The 19,202-nt window shown below is 34.2% G+C and overlaps 1 protein-coding gene across 6 annotated transcripts in view; it reads left to right on the top strand.

Annotated features, from left to right (window-relative positions):
• CNTN5 (contactin 5) overlaps nt 1-19,202 on the top strand; it is a 544,426-nt gene that overhangs the window by 167,213 nt on the left and 358,011 nt on the right. For 5 of the 6 annotated variants that reach the window (XR_004305984.1, XM_032442190.1, XM_015852279.2 and 2 more), the window contains one exon: nt 2,619-2,758. The exons of the other annotated variant lie outside the window; for it this stretch is intronic. The gene's annotated coding sequence lies outside the window, so the exon portion shown is untranslated. The remainder of the gene's footprint in view (nt 1-2,618; nt 2,759-19,202) is intronic. 6 annotated transcript variants of the gene reach the window in all.

The following is a 19,202-nucleotide window of genomic DNA, read 5'->3' as shown; positions in this document are numbered from 1 at the left end:
AACAAACAACCTCAACTCTATCATTGAGGATTTCTTATTAGTCCATATTAATGCTTTAAACAAAAAAAGTAAGAAAAGAACACTATTAGAAGGAATAAGTTGAAATTGCCCTGCATACTCTCTTGATATCTACCTGTTTTATATTGCTAAGTGCAGTTTTCTAACTTCACCAGGATGCAAAGTGTGGCTTTAGGAGTACGACTAGTTCTCTCCAAACTGGGCCCTCCAAAAAGACTCAATTACTTCTTCCTCTGCATCAAAGACTGTTAGAGGCATTTTTATATGTTTGCCTGCATGCGCACACCTTACTAATTTGTCACTGGTTTTCAAGTGAATGCTTCATCTGAGTTTACTACGTAGTGTACAGTGACTAAAATACTACAAAACCTTGACTATTTTCTACACGGTGAGCATCACAGAAGTGTGAGCAGCCTTCGTCCTACCTAACAAATATATATGGTTATTGGACTGCAGGCTTGTCTTTGAATCCTTCAAGTAGTATGGGATTCAGCTGTTATATCACTTAGGTAAATTCTGAACTGCTCGGATGGTCCACAAAAAGTTAATGAGAAAAGCATCCTCCTTTGTAATATTATTTATTATTTTAATATGCAATACAATATTCAAATTTGAACTCAGTGTCCAGTGAGATGGAATATATAGGTAATTTTTTCAGTCCAGACTTCAAGGCTGATGGATTGAGGAAATTTTTTATAATTCCCAATCACATTGTCTATGAAATTGGTAGTTACATCTACCACATTGTCTTTGGTAGAAGAACTTTAGGCATATAATGTGGTACACAACATTAACATAGACATCTATGACTAAAAAAGGTAATTGAAATGCCTGTCATGTTTCATTTATTTATTTATTTATTTATTTTTTATTAGGCAAGTATTATTTATTAGATATAACTCCCAGCTGCTGAAATATTCCCAGGAAAAAGGCTTATGTAGAGAATAACTGGAACAAGAAATCATTCTTGTGGCTTCTTTCATCACAATAACGTGTTGAGAAAGCCGGGTCACAAGAAAAACGGGATTAAACAAAAAACAAAAACAAAACAAAAACAAAACAAAAACAAAACAAAAAAAAGCAAACAAACAAAAAAGAACTTGTTTGAGATGATTTTGCTGCATTTGCTATTTAGTTAGTAAAGTCTGCTGGAGAAAAAAAAAAAAAAGAGCTCACATGCTGTCACAACAGTGTGATGTTTTCGTTTTCTTTTGTAATTGAAGATGCTAACAATTGTTCAAATTCACTTCAGTTGTGTTTTCTCTAGTGTTGCCAATTTGACTTAATGGCTGGCTATAGGGGTAGAAAAAAATAATTCAAACAAGAATTAGTTTAAGGAAGTATTATGCTGTGGTTTTTTAGGAGGATAAAGTTAATGGTGACACATACCCATAGTATTATTTCAAATGACTCGTTTGAAAACAAATAGATTAACAATAGTTTTAATTGCATCTGTAAAAGGCTACTTATCAATAATATGGAAAATCATCTTTAGAAAAATGCTCATGAGATTATTTAAAATTCAAACAAAAAATATTTTTAGTCCTTTTCATTATGTCATGAGTGACACAGTAAACATGTAAAGTTTCTCTTTCTTCTGAATGCTACTCTTTGTTTATAGGATAGCAAACCAGAGAATTATAGAATCATAGAATCATTAAGGCTGGAAAAGGCCAGCATGGTCATCTTCTCTAACCATCAGCCCTCACTACCCTGACTACTAGCCACCATCACACAGTGCCACATCTACATATTTTTTTAATACCTTCAGGGACAGTGAATCAACTACTTCCTTGGGCAGCCTATTCCAATGCTTGGCCTCTCTTTCAGAGAATTTTTCCTAATATCCAATTTGAATCTCCCCTGGTGCAAGTTGAGGCCATTACCTTTGTCCCATTGCTATTTACCTGGGAGAGTAGATTAACATCCACCTGACTACAACCTCTTTTCAAATTAATGTAAAGAGAAAGGAGTTCTTCCATGAGCCTCCTTCAAACTAAATAATCACAGTTTCCTCAGACATTCCTTCTAAGACATGAGCTCCATACCATTCACAAGCTTAGTTGCCATAAAGAGAGCTTCATTAACATTGTTCTGTTTGTGTGCTTGTTTTCCTGGGGGTGTGAAGAGGAGGTTAGAGAAAAGGAATTATTATTTGCTTCATAACAACATGAATCAAAACACTTTCAAATCCCATATCCATTCAGAAAAAAAAGATAAGGAAAAGAAAAAAAAAAAAAAAACACAACAAAGTGTATCAGATTTAATTCATATAATGGAATCATAGAATTGGAAGTAGAGAATCATGTATACTGGAATCATATATTGGAATTATAGAGTTGTAACGGACCTTAAGGATAACCTACCTGTGATGGGTAGGGTTGCTGCCCACTCAATCAGGGTGCTCAGGGCCACATTCAATCTGGTCTTGAACAAAGACCCAAACAGTACTGCCATATGCAGCATATATGGAATGAAGCATAATAGTTAAAGGAATAGATCTCTACATATAAGGTGAATTTAGGATTCAAGGCTGTAAATATAGGAAACTAATATATTTGTATGCTTTTTGTTTGTTTGCTTTGTTTTTTATCCCACAGATTACTGAAAAGGCACCCAAACAGTTTCTGATTCACTTCATCTCCTGAGCATCATCACAGCACACCCATACAAGAACCATTCTGTGAAGATAATCTTTGTTAAAAAGGACAACATCTGTACACACAACAGGAAAGCTAAGGTAGTGGATATTTAAACTAAACTACTTTTGGAATATGCTTATGAACTTTATGGCTTGCACTTACTGATTTATGAAATAAAGATAAATCATAGAAGCTCTTGCCAACAATTCAACTTGAATAAGCTTACTGTTGGAAATCAGATTAATAAATAAAAAAATAAATAAATCAGTTTTATGGATAACAGTCATCTGCTTCCCACCATAGATAGTTTCGTAGAAGGTTCTTTCCTGAATGAGTTTACCAACCCTTGTAAATGTTTTATAATAGTAACTGCAGTATTCTCTGAACCTGAGAGAAATTAACAGCTTTTAAAAAATAATCTTTACCTCATGCTTAATTAACTCGCCCTGGCAAATTCTGGAAATAAGAATTAGATACTAAGTTTATATTGCTTTTTTAATCTCCATGTAATTCAATGTGACTTGGTCTGGTTCAAGAATACAGTGTTTTGTGTTTTTTTTTATCAGAGTCTGAATTAATAGGCAAGTTCTCATGAAGGTAAAATTTCTCATGAAGGTAAAATTAAGATCAAGACTAATTAACCTGTTAGCTAGATAAAGTTTGTTCCTAAATAATCTTTAGTGTTTTGTGTTGCTCAGCACGTTTTACTAGCATATGGAAATAAATAAAAATATATATTAATGTAACAAGTCAGAGTGAAATCTGGTGTGCTCATTAAGAGCCTATTGTGACGCAAACTAGATGCAGGTATGAGACTTCTAAATCTAATGTTCATTTTCCAGATGAATAATGGATATTTAGTTTAAAGTTACCATGAATACAGCTGTAGAAGGAAATAAGATGGAGTAAACCTCAGCAGTTATGTGTTAGCAGCTGTGCTTTATTATGTAATAGCTGAATGACTTACGATCATGTAGTTCAGAATGCCTCTAATTAATTTTTAAGTTGAGTCTTTATTCTCAACCTCAAACTGTGGTTTATTAATAGGTCAACATAAAAAGCCTGCTAAAGTGTGATGTGTGGCTGTGCAAACATATTTGGAAATACATAGTTCACTGTTGGATGTCATCATTTTACCTGCCTACACAACTAATTGAGAATCATATCAGAAGACTAAATGAGACAGTGCAGTCCAACCAGACATAACTGAATTAGAACTGATGAACTTGATGTGAGTAGATTCAGAGTGTCATTTTAAATGCAGCAAAAATTTAAGTCATTTTCCTGCCCTTGACAGCTTATTGCAACCACTGAAATGATAGGAAAGACTAACAGGTGAATTTTCACTTACTTTCTCTGGATAATCCTTATTAAAATAGCTGATTTATTGAAGAATAATGTTTACATTAAAAAGTGGGTTTGCTCTGAGTTCATGTAAAGTAGTCATTCTGGAATCTAAGTGTCAATACTTTCCATAAGGACAAAGCAATTATAGCAGGAGAAGAGGGTAGAGTTTTTCTAAATATGTAAATGAAAAACTCTGTTCTCTTTCTGTTCAAAGAGCAATGGAGATAAATTTAAATCATAATATTATTTGAGAATTTATCTTCTTGAAGATTTCTGTTTATCAAAATAATAGCTATATGCTGCATATTCTCTTTCAGAATTCTATAAGTATCTAAGCATTATCTTTCCTACATGGATAAGCCCCAGCTGTTCAGCCCGGGGAAGAGAAGGCTCCCAGGTTTTCAGTATCTAAATGGGAGCTAAAGGAAAGAAGAGGACAGACTTTTTAGCAGATGTTAGAACAAGGGGAAATGGTTTCAAACTCAAAGAGGGGAGATTTAGGTTGAATGTAAGGAAAAATGTAAGGGTGGTGAGGCACTGGAACAGGTTGTCCAGAAATGTGGTGGATGCTCCATCACTGGAGTCTTTCAAGGCCAGGCTTGACCAGGCTCTGAGCACCCTGATCTAAATGTCGGAGTCCCTGTTCTTTGCAGGTGAGTTGGACTAGATGACCTTAACGGCCCCTTTAAAGTCTGAGAATTCTAGGATTCTATGATTTAGAGTGGAGGCTTTTGATTGTCTGACATAGGCAAATATGTCACGATCATTTCCTTAGATATTTTTCTCTATGTAAATCTATAAAATCATATGGCATAACCACCTTCTGGCCTGCCAGATTTTGTGCATGATGTTAACTTCATCTTCTGCTTCTCTGAGTCGTGTGTCTGCTTATTAAATTCATGTAGTTCATTTCTAAGAAATGCTATCTTCAAGTGTGCTTATGTAAACAAACAAACAAACAAAAAGACCCAGCTTGTGTTTTAACCTGATACGGAGCTAAATTTGCACAACCATTTGTTCACTGCCAACCCTCCAGTGCGATGAGCAAGAAAATTGCTTGCTAAAATGCAGGTACTCCTTGGTTGAGATAAGGCCAATTTAGTAAAAAATAAATAAATAAATAAATAAATAAATTGGTGGGGGGGAAGTGGGGGAAGCAGCAAAACAAAGAACAAAGAATAAAAAAGCATGTGATTGTAAGACCTGCTGACCAACGACCAATCTGTCCCTGAGCAATATTTGCTTCCCCAAAGTCTTCCGTTTTTATCATTCGGTATGACAACATGCAGTACGAATTATCCCTTTGGCTACTTTGGGTCAGTATCCCAGTTCTGTTCTCTCCCAGCTTCCTGTGCACAACCAGCTTCTTGCTGGCAAGGCAGTAGAAAAAGTAGGAAAATAACTGATTCTGTGCAAATGAAATAGTAGTTTGCAGCCACCAAAAGATCAATGTGTTATCAACATTATTTTCATCTTAAATCCAAAACAAGCACCATACCAACTGCTAGGAAGAAAAGTAATTATGTTGCAGCTGAAACTAGGACAAGAAGTAATCTAAATGGGATAAACACAAATCATGCTGCATTTTGTTCCACTTCTATGAAGATGGAAGATGATTTGTAACAACTTTGTGCCTAAATTTGAGTTTTTTATTTACCAGGGACGAGCATGCCCTTAAATGGTGTCTTTGCTGCCTCAGACACTCAGCAAGTACTCAGTATGGACTAGAAAGAGCTCCCTAAAAGTAATTTAGGGAAAACATTTTATTCCCTTGACTACGGTCACTTGAATTTTCATGTAGCTCTTAGCTACAAGAATGCTCTCATGTCTTCTTTCCTTAAATACACAAGATTTCCAAGCTTTTGCCTAAAATTATGCTACTTGACCTGTTTCTGTTCTTTCTTTTCTATGGACTTAGCATTCTTAAATTTCCAAGGAATAATGGCTGTATGCACAATTGTGTTAAATCAGAATAGCTGGTACATTTCAAAGTTCACTTCTTCATTTTAAGCTAATAATTTATTTAGAACAGAAGCAAAGCTTACATAAAATTTAATAAAAACCTCTCTGATGCATAAATTTCAGTACACTGTCAGTCGTTTCATTGTATCTATCTTTACCATGTTGGCCTGGGCATAATGATTACATTTAATACATCTTTTTAGAACTGCTTTTTGTTTCAGATTTTACCTAAAGGGGAAAAAAATGAACAAACAACAAAAACAAACAAACAACAGCAACAACAACAATAAAAAACAGCTATTAGAAAAAACAGTTGCTAAAATGAACTATATAGAATTTTTGGTACACGGTCATTTTAGAAATTCTGACAGTTCTAGTACTGATGGTTAGGAAAAAAGTAACAGTTCTTTACAAAAACACAACTCCACATTGTCTTCCAAATGTGAAGATTTCAAAAGATTAACATCTTGAGTTAGTGTAAAGATCTGACATGAATAAGTTACTTTCTGTATGTCTGGAATTTAACAAACCTTAAATGGATTGTGCTGGATAAAAGAAAAACAGGAAAATGACCTTTATCTTTGTCACCACTGAAAATCATGTTGTTCCATTGTTCCAGTGATGCATAGAGGTGGAAATAACGGAGATGAGTACAATAGACTTTTCCATAGACTGAGTTTTCCAGGTCATTTAATTCTCTCTACTGTCTTCAGAACCTTTCCAACAGAGCTAATGATAACAGATTGCCACATTATCCTGTTCACTGTGACCTGTTTGGGTAGATTCCAGAAATTCTACTCACTCAAATCTACGGGTGAAGAAAGGTATTTACTGAATTGATTTCTAATGGTAATGATAATGTATTCAGGGCAAATAAAATAATACTTTGCGTTATTGAGCATTATATGTGTTTGAAAATTGATACTCGGCATCTGGGTTACTGCTCTGCTGCATCTGGCTCAGAATTTTCCTTAGTGAATCTGGCCCCCTGGTAGTACACATTCCTTAGGGATATTTTATTTCCCCCAATCTAACAAGGTTGGTTTTTTTGTTTGTTTGTTTGTTTGTTTGCAGTTTATATCCAGTCAAAGGCATCCAGACTATCCCTCTCTTGGCTAGAAGTGGAATAACTGTTGCTCAGATAGTGATGAATATAGATTTTACCTGGGAACTGTGTCTACATCAACTAAGATAAGTGCGGAGAAGAAAATCTAACTAATGCAAAGTGGAGTGGGGTACAAAGGCCTCAACCCTAATTTTTGTCATATTTTGAGAATCCAGCATGTTCAGGAAAACAACAGTGGGTCAGCTTGTCAATTTATTCAGTCTCCAGTGTTTCTAAAGACGACTGTTAGATTTTCATGAAGTCTAAATATGCCTGATTTTCATAGGGTGAGTATGAAGCTTAGTTTCAAACCTGGTCACGGTATCACTAGTTGAGCCTACTGTAACACTGACTCCCAGAAACCAGCTTGAAATTTGCCAGGTGCTAATTTGACAGATGCTCATTTGTAGTGGAGAAAAATGTAGCTCTCCAGTGCAATTACATATTGGGGAAGGTATTGTATTTATCCCTTCTTAAGAAATGAGTGATGTGAAGTTTTACATTGTAAGCTATATACGTTTTGTGAACAGAGAATACAAATTTTCAAAGCATTGAGGATCTCAGTCTTAAAGGCTGTTCAATGATTGTCTTTTCAGTTGTATGGTTATCTCTTAGGATGATCATAGTTCTTCAGGATGTGAGGAAGTTACCTCAAGTTGTGCCAGAGGAAGCTTAGACTGGATATCTGGAGAAATTTATCCATTCAGTGGGTGATAAGACATTAGAATAGATTGCCTAAGGAAGTAGTGGAGTTGTCATTCTTGGAGGTATATTCTTGGAGGTTTATTCTAAGAGATATGTGGATGGGGCATTTAGGAGTGTTGTTTAGTGGTGGACTTGTTGAGTCTTTTCCAAGGCTGATCTTTTCCACTAAATGATTCTGTTTCTATATTTACACTTTAAGTGGCTTTCAGGAATTTGGATGAAAGCCAGATGTAGAAATGCCTGAGATATAGGCAATTTCTGAATTTCTAGAAGCTGCCTACATTTTTCATTATTTTTATTATTATTATTATTATTATTATTATTATTATTATTATTATTATTATTATTATTATTATTATTTTCAGCACAGCAAACTGATGGATTGAAATTCATAGTAAAAAGACACTAAAAAAAATAAAATATTAATTAGGTTTTCAATTATATGTTTTATAGAGACATAGCATTTCAGACAAATTGATTTCATATAAGACTGTCTCCATTTCTAAATCACATTCATATAAATTCCAAGTTTTCACTATTTGTTAACATTTCACTAACAATTAGTATATAGTGGTTATAGCACTATTTCCTATTTAAATTCCTGAGACTGAAAGTTATTTTAATCACTTTAACAACCTATACAGTGGGATTTGTCTAGAATTTTTGTAATTAATTTCTTCAAATTCATCTGCATATTGTTTTAATCTAATATTTGATACTGATAGAAAAGAGCTGCAAAAGATTTAATAACATTTGGCAAGTAATCTTACTAAGTTTGTCATTACCTCCTGACACAAGTAATTCTAGAAATCAACAGTCTTATTAGTTAATGCTAATGAATTTTGCAGTCACACATCATTGGTTCTGGTTTTAACATCTTTTTATAGGATTGTGAGGAGGTTTATTTTTTGTGTTTGTGTGTGATTATAGACTTCAGTATTATTGATTGTGATACTGTAAAAGCACTTGTAACCAGTTTGTGCCTGGATTTTCAACCATATTAAAGAAAAAGAAGTGTTTACATATAGAAGTGAATGGATTCTTAGATAGAAAAGGACTTCAAGATCTCACCAATCCAACCTCTTATTCACAATAGGATAGCTCTGAGCCCAGTAAGTTCTACATCCAGGAGTGCCAGGAGTTCTACGTCCTCTCTTACCACAAAGCCCTGTGGAGAATGTAGTTCTTCTTTTCCGGACAGGTACCTGGAACTGGAGCATTAACACTTTAACTCCCAGTGCACTACATGATGTTATGATGTGGAAGACCAGTAATCAAAAATGATAAAACCATGACATCTTGCCAATGTGCGGTGCTGTAAAGAGCCTGACTGTATCTCCTCATTGACTTCTCAGTCAGTGTCCTACTGGGAGATGCAGTTAGGATCCCTCTAGGTCTCTTCTTGAGGCTGAGGATGTCTAGCTCCCTTTGCCTCACTAGGCAAGTGCTCCTGCACACACAGTTTTGGTGGTCTGCCCTGAAATCTCTTCAGTTTGTAAACATGTTTGTACTGAGTGAACAAATATGGACCTTTTCCTGCATGTAGAAATTCAGAAATGTTATTGAGTTGACTATTTTTGTTGTATTATTAGTCTGAAGCCGATTTAATTTACAAGTGTGAATCTTCAAGCATGAATCAGACTGATGTACAAAAACCAGAATTTGGCCTTCAGACACATGCATCCAAAGAATATATCCAGTTTCTTGAAACTGAAGGTCCTGCATTAATCCTACTCTTTTAAATTTTCTTAGAATGAGATAGAGAGGTAAGAACCACAATGCTTTAGTTTGCTTATTCAGGGGCGTTCTTCACTTATATCTTTTGTTGATATTTGCACCTTTGAAGTTTCCTGTAAACATCAGGTTTTATCTTTAAGGAATAAAGCTAACAGGAAAAGAAAACAAAAACAAAAAACAAAAAACAAAAACAAACAAACAAACAAACAAACAAAATCAACAAAACCCAATTTAACTGATACCAAAGGCATCCTTATATAACTGTTAGAGAATGAATGGGAACCATAGCAGTTCTTACTATGAAATAAAATAGCTGTGCTGCTCTGCTCTGCTAATGTTGGTCAACACCAGGTGCTCACGCACAACTCTGCTTTCCCCTGAATTCAGCCACATCCTCAGATAAAGAACTTGGTAGCTTTTATGTGACAGCTTTCAAGACAGGATACATCCTGAGAATCTCAGTAGGAAACTTATATAAATTAGCATTGCACCCATTTTTAGGCTTAGAACTAAATTAAGAATTAAAGACTTGATTTAACACATAAATCTAAAGGTTTTTTTGTTTCTTTTCCCTCTCTTTGATTCAAGATTTATTTTTGAAACCTTTTGTGTATTACTAGATCTACTTACTACTGTGTCATGTTTCCTGTAGGCTTCCGGCTTGATTGTTGCAAGTGATGTGAGATTCTGCTTTCTTGATTATAGATATTAAAATACATCTGCAATACTGTTGCTCTTTCTAGAGGCAAGAGAGCAAACATAAATGAAAATGACATAATTAAATCCTTCTGCCATAAACATCTGAGAAAGAAAAATATTTGTAATGTTATTTGTCTCAGGTTTCTTTCTGTTAAACAGAAAAGGAGCTCAGTATTTACACATCAGACACAAAAATTACAGTCAATGGATGTTGTGCATAAGTGAATCCTGCACTCAGTTTGAGTTTTTTTGTTTCTGGTGTGTTGTTGCTTAAATAAATATTTAAAGCAAGAACTTTTCTATTGAAAATAAATAAATAAATAGTACATTGTCTTAGTGTGGGATTCAGTAACTGAAAATTTTAACTGACCAAATGCTGGACTAGAATAGAATAAAAACACTGTGCATTTACAATACTTCTCTTATTTAATTCCAAAATCTATTAAAAAATCATAATTTAAATTCAAAGAGTGCTGAAATTGCCCTAAAATTTTGCTGGAATATATAAGATTGAATTTATAGAAACAACAGAAGTAAAACTCATTTTTAACCTTGTTTCATTGAACCAACTGTAATTGAATATTCATTTAAAAATCGTTTAATTTCAGATACTATATATAGTGATTTACTTTTCTGTTGATGGCTAGAGAGGCTTGGAGTCTGTATTCATTTAAGAACAAACAAGTAAATGAGTTATCACACAGAGTAGTCCAACATAATTGTATGATTAAGCATTAGCATCTGGATAGATAATCAAATCCTTTATGACCACAATGTCTTTAAATTATTTGTGAAGGAAATCACTGATTTCTTTACTAAATTATAAAATGTGGAAAGCACCAAATGCGCTGAAGAACAGTTGTGATAGAAATCTTACTCAGTTGGCTGTGTGTGTTCTGGATTTCAATACAGTTTTTGTGTATGCATGCAGCAGAAAAAAATGAATGCTTGAATGCTGGAAATCAAGGCTTTTGAAATTCTGTCCCCTTTTTTTGCCAGACTGCCAAGGCCACTGTCCTTCAAGAAAGCCCTTTAATGGAAAAGAAAAGAAAAATAAAATGTAATCATAATCTTTAAAATATGTTATCTAAATAAAAGTACCAGGAAAATGGTACAGAATTAATGTCTGGATATTTGTAAGCACAAGGCTACTTAAAATTAAGTGTAGGTAAACTGCTGTTTCTAATAAGTAAAATGGAGCAAATGATATAATGGCATTTCTAGTAACTGCTTGAGATGTTTCATGCAGCAAAATTCAGTTTCCAGAATTAAGAGTCTCAAAATATTTCACACCAAATTAGCAAAACTGAAGTCTTTTTTTAAGTCTTGATTTGTGCACATGTAAAAATATTAATGAGATGCAGCTATAAGGAGAACAGAATAGCACTGCAAGTTTCACCAGTTATTTTGCAACACTCATTTCAACTGGACACATACAGAGAAAACTGCTTAGTTCTCTGTAATAAATGTGAGCTAAGTAACTGTTTTATTTCTGCAGAGGGAGATTAATCTACTTTTTAGTTTCATGCTCAGGAAAAAAAGGTGGGGTCATCATCTAAAATTCTACATGTACTGAATCCATCTTCAGTAGCATGATTGACTGGACCTTGCAGTGTGGAAAAGTATATTTTTATCTGCCAGCTTTCCTTATCTACTTCACAGTGTAGAGATAGCATCCCTATTTGTAGGACTTGATAAAGATATGAATGTGTTGGGTATATCTCATTCCTCTTTAGGCAAATCTTCATGTTGGAGCTTCTTGTAAAGATAAAATTGTCTACATAAACTTCAATAAAAGGCTTCTGAACTCTGTTTCAAGGTATCCGTCTGAGAATTTTGTTTGCCTCCGTACTCCTTTGATATTTCTGTACTAGTTCTAACCCTCAAGAAATATATAACATTCTATCCAAGATCTTATATCAGCATTTGCCATTCCTTTTATGTTAAATTTGTTTTTGATAATTAACACATACTTCAGAAATGCTGCTCAGTTTTATGTACACATTGGTATGTAGATCTTAGTTAATTATTTTTGTAATGCTAAACTTTAGATAGATTTTTATCCTGCTATCCACAGATTAGTAAAAAGATATGGCTTTATCACAGAATCATAGGGTTGGAAGGGACCTCTGGAGGACATATAGTTCCCTAGACCTGCTTATACAGGACAGCATCTAGATAGGTTTTGAATATCTCTTCAGATGGATACTCCACAGTCTTTTGGGAAGCTTATTCCAGTGGTTTATCACCCTCAAAATAAAGAGGTTTTTCCTCATGTTCAGATGGAATTTCCCATGTTCCAGTTTGTGCTTGTGGCCTCTTGTCTGGTCACTGCTCACCACTGAAAAAAAGACTGACCCCATACTCTTGACACCCACCTTTTTATATTAATAATTGATAAAATCCCCTATCAATCTTCTCCCTTCTCCAAGCTAAACTGTCCCAGGTCTCTCATTTCTTCTCTAATAAGGGATGCTTCAGGCCCCAGTCTTTTCAGTCATTTATTCAAATGTCTCCAGTAAATCCCTTTGTTTTGTATGCCAGGGAGCTGAGCACTAGACACAGTACTACAAATACGTCCACAGCAGCAGGGCAAAGTAGAAGGTGAGGATCATTTTCCTCAACCTGTTGGACAAACTAACTTGCTGGGTTAAATCACAAGAGTAATAAATATTATTTATTAAGATAAATACAACAAAGTTACAAGGTAAAAATTCAATTTCCTGTATATAAGGTGTGGAAGTTCAGCAGTCTGCCATTTGGGGAGACAAATGTTTTCACTGGCTTCTGTATTATGAGGGAAGTGAGGCACTGGCACAGGATGCCTGGAGAAGCTGTGGATATCCTATTTCTATGGATACTGAAAGCCAGGTTGGATGGCAGCCTGTTCTGAGTGACAACTCTATCCATGGCAAAAGGTTAGAACTAGATGAAGTTCCTTCCAACAAAAGCTGTTCAATAGTTCTATAATTTTATGAAAATGCATAGAGTGTCTTATGGGCTAGGTTTCTATTTATATAATAGAATCTGTAATTTGACTTTTGCAATTAAAGAAGGGAAGGTAGAACAACAGACAAAGTATCTGTAAAAACCTGAAGAACTAGTTTTAATACAACTAGAGCTCTGGAAGTCAGAATATTTATGGAATAAATAACTAAAAACTTGGTTCAAATTCCATGTTACCCAACAGCAAAGCTTCTGGCAGTGACAAAGGTTACATCAGCCCATGTAATTTAAAGAAATTTACATCTTGCTCTCTGGGAAATGGAGACCTAGTTTATTAGAATAGGAAATGAGTGGAGATACAGATTCACTGAAAGCCAGAAGGTGCAAGGAAGCATGGAACTAAATGTTGAAGTTGCAGTATATCCTTTACTGTGTTTCTGTATCAAGAAACAAATACACAGCCTAGACATCAAAATTCTACAGAGACTAATCAGAAGTTGAAATACATCTCAGCAGTTAGAAGTGGTGTAGGATAGGCAGAATGGCAGAAAGTGCTCAGAAGTGGATCACCTTCTTGAAATTCTGTGATTCTGTGAAATAATCTGAGCAGATATATCAACAATTCATTGTTTGAAGGCAAACACAAAAAAAATGTCTTAGAAAAACAAGCAACAATGCCTATAAGGAGACAAACAGGCCAGAATGAAAACTATCTGAAGACAATGTGAAAAAAAAAAAAAAAATAATAGTTATGCCACTCAAATAAGTTCACAAACCATTTAATAAATAAAAAGCATGCCACAGATTGCAACCCTGTAACGTACTAATATTGTCTGGAGAACAGAACATAAGAATTAAATACAAGAAACCAGAACATTCATTGCACAAAATCATGTCAAGCTTTTTGTTTTTTTTTTTTAATTATTATTACAAATGAGTCTACTGAGAAGGAAGTTGTAGATGGAAATCTCAAAGAGGTCTGTTTTCAACACTTAATTAATATCCATAGCATAGGAGGTGGCAGTTTAACTGCCATCCAAGTAACCATGTGTGTGAAAACAAGATACAGAAGTTGCTGTATGAGAATAAGATTGAATTTTCAGGAATTAGGCTTGAATTTCCACTTCTTTTTAGGGAATTTTTTAGGGAATTGAGTAGCAACAGAATGAGAGACTCTGAACATTGGCTTTTAGTTATTTTTATTTTTCCTTTTATAGGAAGGAAAATGAACATATTATCCTACTGAGTTTCTATTAAGTTGTCAACATTATTAAAAATACAGTATATAGATCACAATTCTTACAAAACAGACAACAGACTTCTTATGGAATAAAGTGAAAAAATAGTAATGGATTCCATTAAATCCAAATTATTTTCTTTAATATTTTCATGCTTGCATTAAATCTATCAATATAATTTCTTTTATTTATTTATAGATTTTCATAGTAAAAATAAACGAAACCTTGGCAATTCTTAAGACTTTGTTATATGTAACAATGAATTGGCCCTATATGAAAATGTATCTGTCATACAGAAGTTATCAGTCATGTTGCTAAATTTAAAAAGAATATAGCTGATGAAGAAGAAATGTGTGTTTTTCTTGCATAATGCAATCATTTTCCATTACAAATTAGTTCCTGCATAAATCCAGTCTTCCAGACAAATGAATGTTCAGTTAAACAAGAATCTGGAACTTACACATTAAAATAAGTGCAACTGTATAGATCATAGTAATTGAATTAGCAGATGGATATGTGTAGTATCTATTTAGCTGTTTATATATATATTGTAATATCGTATGTAGTTAAAATACACTTTTTACAAATCAATGTTAATTTTTTAATGGCAGTTGTACAAGATTAGAAATGCATGTATGATTTAGAGAATACAGTTTCTTTATCTTCAAATTAACTTGTACAAAACTCGCCATTCAGAAGTAGTCATTCCAATAATCTACTTTATTTCCCTTTTAAGTAAGCTGTATCTGTCAATAAGAGGAGCCTGGCATGGCTAGATGGGAGGAATCTAAACCCAGTGTTATTCATTAAATGTTGTTTGATATCGCTCTACAATGTCATGTTACAGAAGTCAGCTGGTTAAGATTCTGAAAAATGATGCACACAGCAGAAGTATAACAAAACTTTGTAACTTTATAATGTAACTGTAATATATAAATGTAATATATGTTTAGCTCTACCCACAGTGTAGAGCATTTTTTTTTCAATAATGTTCAAACTGGTTTATTGATTATACTAATGACACATAATTAGCCAGCCATCAATTAATCTTATTTTCATAATCAATAGTAACAATGCAAATTGTGTGCCCCGGTGGCGCAGTGGTAGGAATGCCGCCTTGCAACACTGGGGCCCGGAGTTTGAATCCCCCCTGTGGCGCAAGTGGTAGAAGTGCTGCTCTGCTACACAGAGGCTCAAATCCCGGGGGTTGGACTCGATGATCTCTAAGGTCCCTTCCAACCCACATGAGACTATGATACTATGATACTATGAAAAGATAAACCATAATGCTAGGCATTTGTAAAATGCTAATAAATATTCTTAAATTGTTGAACATCCAGACATATGAATCACACACTTTCACAATTGCAGATGTGCTCTGGCTTTGTTTGCACTCATGTCAGGCTACACAGTGAGGTAGCTCCACCAGGCATATACCCAAAATATGGGTCCTGCATTGCAGCCCACACCTCACTGAAAATTTCCATGGTCTTTTAATGTTGCTTTTCAAGCTGACTCCCTTGTTTACAGAACAATCTTGGTAATGCCCTAGTTAGCAATTAATCTAGGAGCCACTGCCTCTTCTAACAACACTGACATTTGGATAAGCAGAATATCAAATCCTTCCAAGTCATGTCCATGTGCTTCCAGTACCACCCTCCTATTCTCTTTTAGCCATGGTGAGGCTATGGTAAGGGCATCATGCATAGCTTCAATCCTGTTTTCTTGTTTTTGTCTTCTGTTGCTTCTGTACCAGAATTCTGTTTCTAGTTAGAAAGGAAGAGAAAAGCCTAAATGTGCTGATGGGTTTATTGTCTGTAAATCTGATGAAAGTGAACGTGGGGCAAGTCCTAGCACTATAGTTAAGAAATGAGAAACAGTTCATATTGTTTTGTGTGCTACAGGCTCCCTTACACACGATAAATGTATGGGTCAGTTCTGTAAATGTTTAAGTTCAAAGTAGGCTGCCTACATAGGACAGTCATTCATTATAGAATATTTACCCTGTTGTAATTACTTTGCATCTTTCTTCTAATTTCTGTGTTCTTTATGTAATTCAACCAGAGTGATTACCAATATTTCAATAAATGGTAAATTCACCACATATTGTATTGTGAAAAAATTCCTTTCAGTCATTGTTCTAGTGAAGTGTATTTACACATTTACACTCGAGTGTAATTGGCACTTTTTGGTATTTTGCTTTGAGATGTGAGAGAACATTTTATTTACTTTTTCTTTCTTTGACTGGAGCTTAATTTTCTGTCAAATACTGAGAAATGCTATATATTGTAAAAGTAATTGGATGTGGCTCAAGAATAGAGTAGTAAATATCTAGCCAATATTTCCTTTCAAATAAATAAATAAATAAATAAATAAATAAATGAAAATCCTGAACTTGATTTAGTACAAGCCTTATTTAGTAACTGTAGATAGCTTGTTTGACAAGGGATTTGGAGGCCTGGATGCAGCAAGAAATCAAATAGAGTTGACTACACAGCTAGCTATGAATATTTTGAAATTTATAGCCTTGTATGCTGAAAGGGATATTTTTTGTTTGCTTGTTTTATTTAAAGAAATAATACAGAGTAGGTCATCTCTACTGATTTTGCTTAATCCAAATGGAATATTTGTACACTTACACATCTTTCAGCTTGTGCAACTCATTGTTTTTATAAATAAAAAACAAAATTCTGCATTCATACATATGGCACATTTAAAATATTATACCTGACTTCAGAATTTCTGTGTGACTAAAGTCAACTTCTGTTTGTCTAAAAATGCCTTTTAAAATTAATAAAATACAGTTAAGGTTCATTTGAAATAATTCCATGCTTTGAAATATAAACTGAAATTCATAATAGCTGAGTGTTGGAAAGAGCACTTAGGATCCAGTAGTAAGTGTCCAGAGCATTCTGTATTAGAAAAGTTATCTAAAAACTTATAATCTAATGGCATTTGAAAAAGAAAATGCTTATAAACTTTATTCAGTTTTACATTTTCTTTTTTTTCTTTTACAAAGCTTTAGTGTCTGTTTAGATCCGTGCAAAGTATTTTCACTTTATCTCACTGTGTCCTAAATTGAGTTTTAATCCACACCACAGTAAAGAAATGAAGTAAAAGTAAAGAAATGACAGTTCTGTGGAAATCATAAGCATATAGCCTTTTTACATTAGATTTTCATTTGGTTTCAGATTTCACCAAAAGATGAAGTCCTGTTGAGGAAAAGAGTATAAGAGCTTACCTTCCACACTTAGTTCCTCTATGTTTCAGAAACGTTTTTCATAGAATTTCTTGCATTATATACTGTGATGTAAAGAAATTATTCAAAATTTTCTTTCTTGTCTTTCAAAAATATGAAGCTAGAATTTTATTAAAAGGAGTAACTCATTTCTCACCTTACAAGAAAATGTATTATTCTGTCCTTAGATGTTATGATGATTCCTTGTAATGTTAATCTCTCTTAGTCATATTTCACCCCAATATTTTGAATGATCTTGCCAAAAGGAAATGATCATTGACTTCTACCATTTTTTCTGAAACCTATTATATCATATTTGAAAGAGCAGAAACTTATGTCTGGAGCCCATACAAGATTAGATGCCTAAAATATGATGCAAACATGGTTCTCAACTCGATTCTAAGTTCAGTTCACACTCCATTTAACCATGGTAATAATTTCAACCTAATATTTTAGTTGTTTTTTTTTTTTTCTTTTTTTTTTTTTTCTTCCCTCCAGTATTCTACTTTTACACATACACTATTTACAGCCACTATTTACATAAGGTCACAGAATACTCTGAGTTAGCTTGGATCTGGGATGATCATCAAGTCTGTCTCCTGACAGGGCAATCTAAGAGTTAAAACTAATCTATGAGCATTGTCCTAATGGTTCTTGAATATAGGAATATAGCAGGCTTAAGGTTGAGACAGGGGAACTTGTTCCAGTGCTTAACTAATGAATAACTTTTCCTCATATCCAGTCTCCACCTCAAAAGCCGCTCATTCTGAGTGCTAAGAAATCCAGAAGACAAATGTGGATTTGAACCACAAGCTATAACAAAACTGCTGTCCTGAGGAAATTCATTGGTACTTCCTTCAGTGTCTAATGCCAGGGACAAAAATTGACCTTGCAACAGGCTATTTGAATGCTCAGTCTACTAGAACAAGAGCAAAGTTCTCCTTACCATGATTATTTAACTAAATTAATGAGCCTGGCTTCTAGCCAGTAGCTGGCAGAGGAGAATGTGTTTTCTTCTAGTACGGCACACAGGAAAATGTATCTTTAGGTCTTTAATTCTGTGTAAACTCTGGATGAAAGACATGTATTTATGTTATAGTGTTGTTTTAATTCAGAGGAAAAAAAAGCATACCCAAGTTCACTGGAGAGGTCAGTTCTCTAGAGTTATCCATTACCTTTCCTTTCCTGCACTAATACATGCCTTTATTTCACTTCTTATTATAATCTGCACCTTCATCATTTGAGCTGCATCTTAGAACTGAGTTTCAAAGGTAAAATGTAACAGTTATCAATTTATGAATGTGGAAAGATGATCTGAGTGTCCTGTATTAGTTCTGGTTGATAGGTTTCCATTTCCTGTAATACAATCGCTGCACACCAGCTTTGCCACCCCTACAACAACAGACTGTCTGCTCTGCAGCTCATGAACATCATTGATTGTTTTGGATGAGAAGTAACACTGATACGTATTTCTTGGCATTTGTCTCAACAATTGAAGTAGGGATACAGTATGCACCTCTTCTGAGAGTATTTTTTTTTAAACAAAACTAATTAAAAAGTAATGA

Source organism: Coturnix japonica, chromosome 1, assembly GCF_001577835.2.
Source record: "Coturnix japonica isolate 7356 chromosome 1, Coturnix japonica 2.1, whole genome shotgun sequence".
In the NCBI taxonomy this organism is placed as follows: domain Eukaryota; kingdom Metazoa; phylum Chordata; class Aves; order Galliformes; family Phasianidae; genus Coturnix; species Coturnix japonica.
This window is presented reverse-complemented; position numbering and strand designations above follow the sequence as displayed.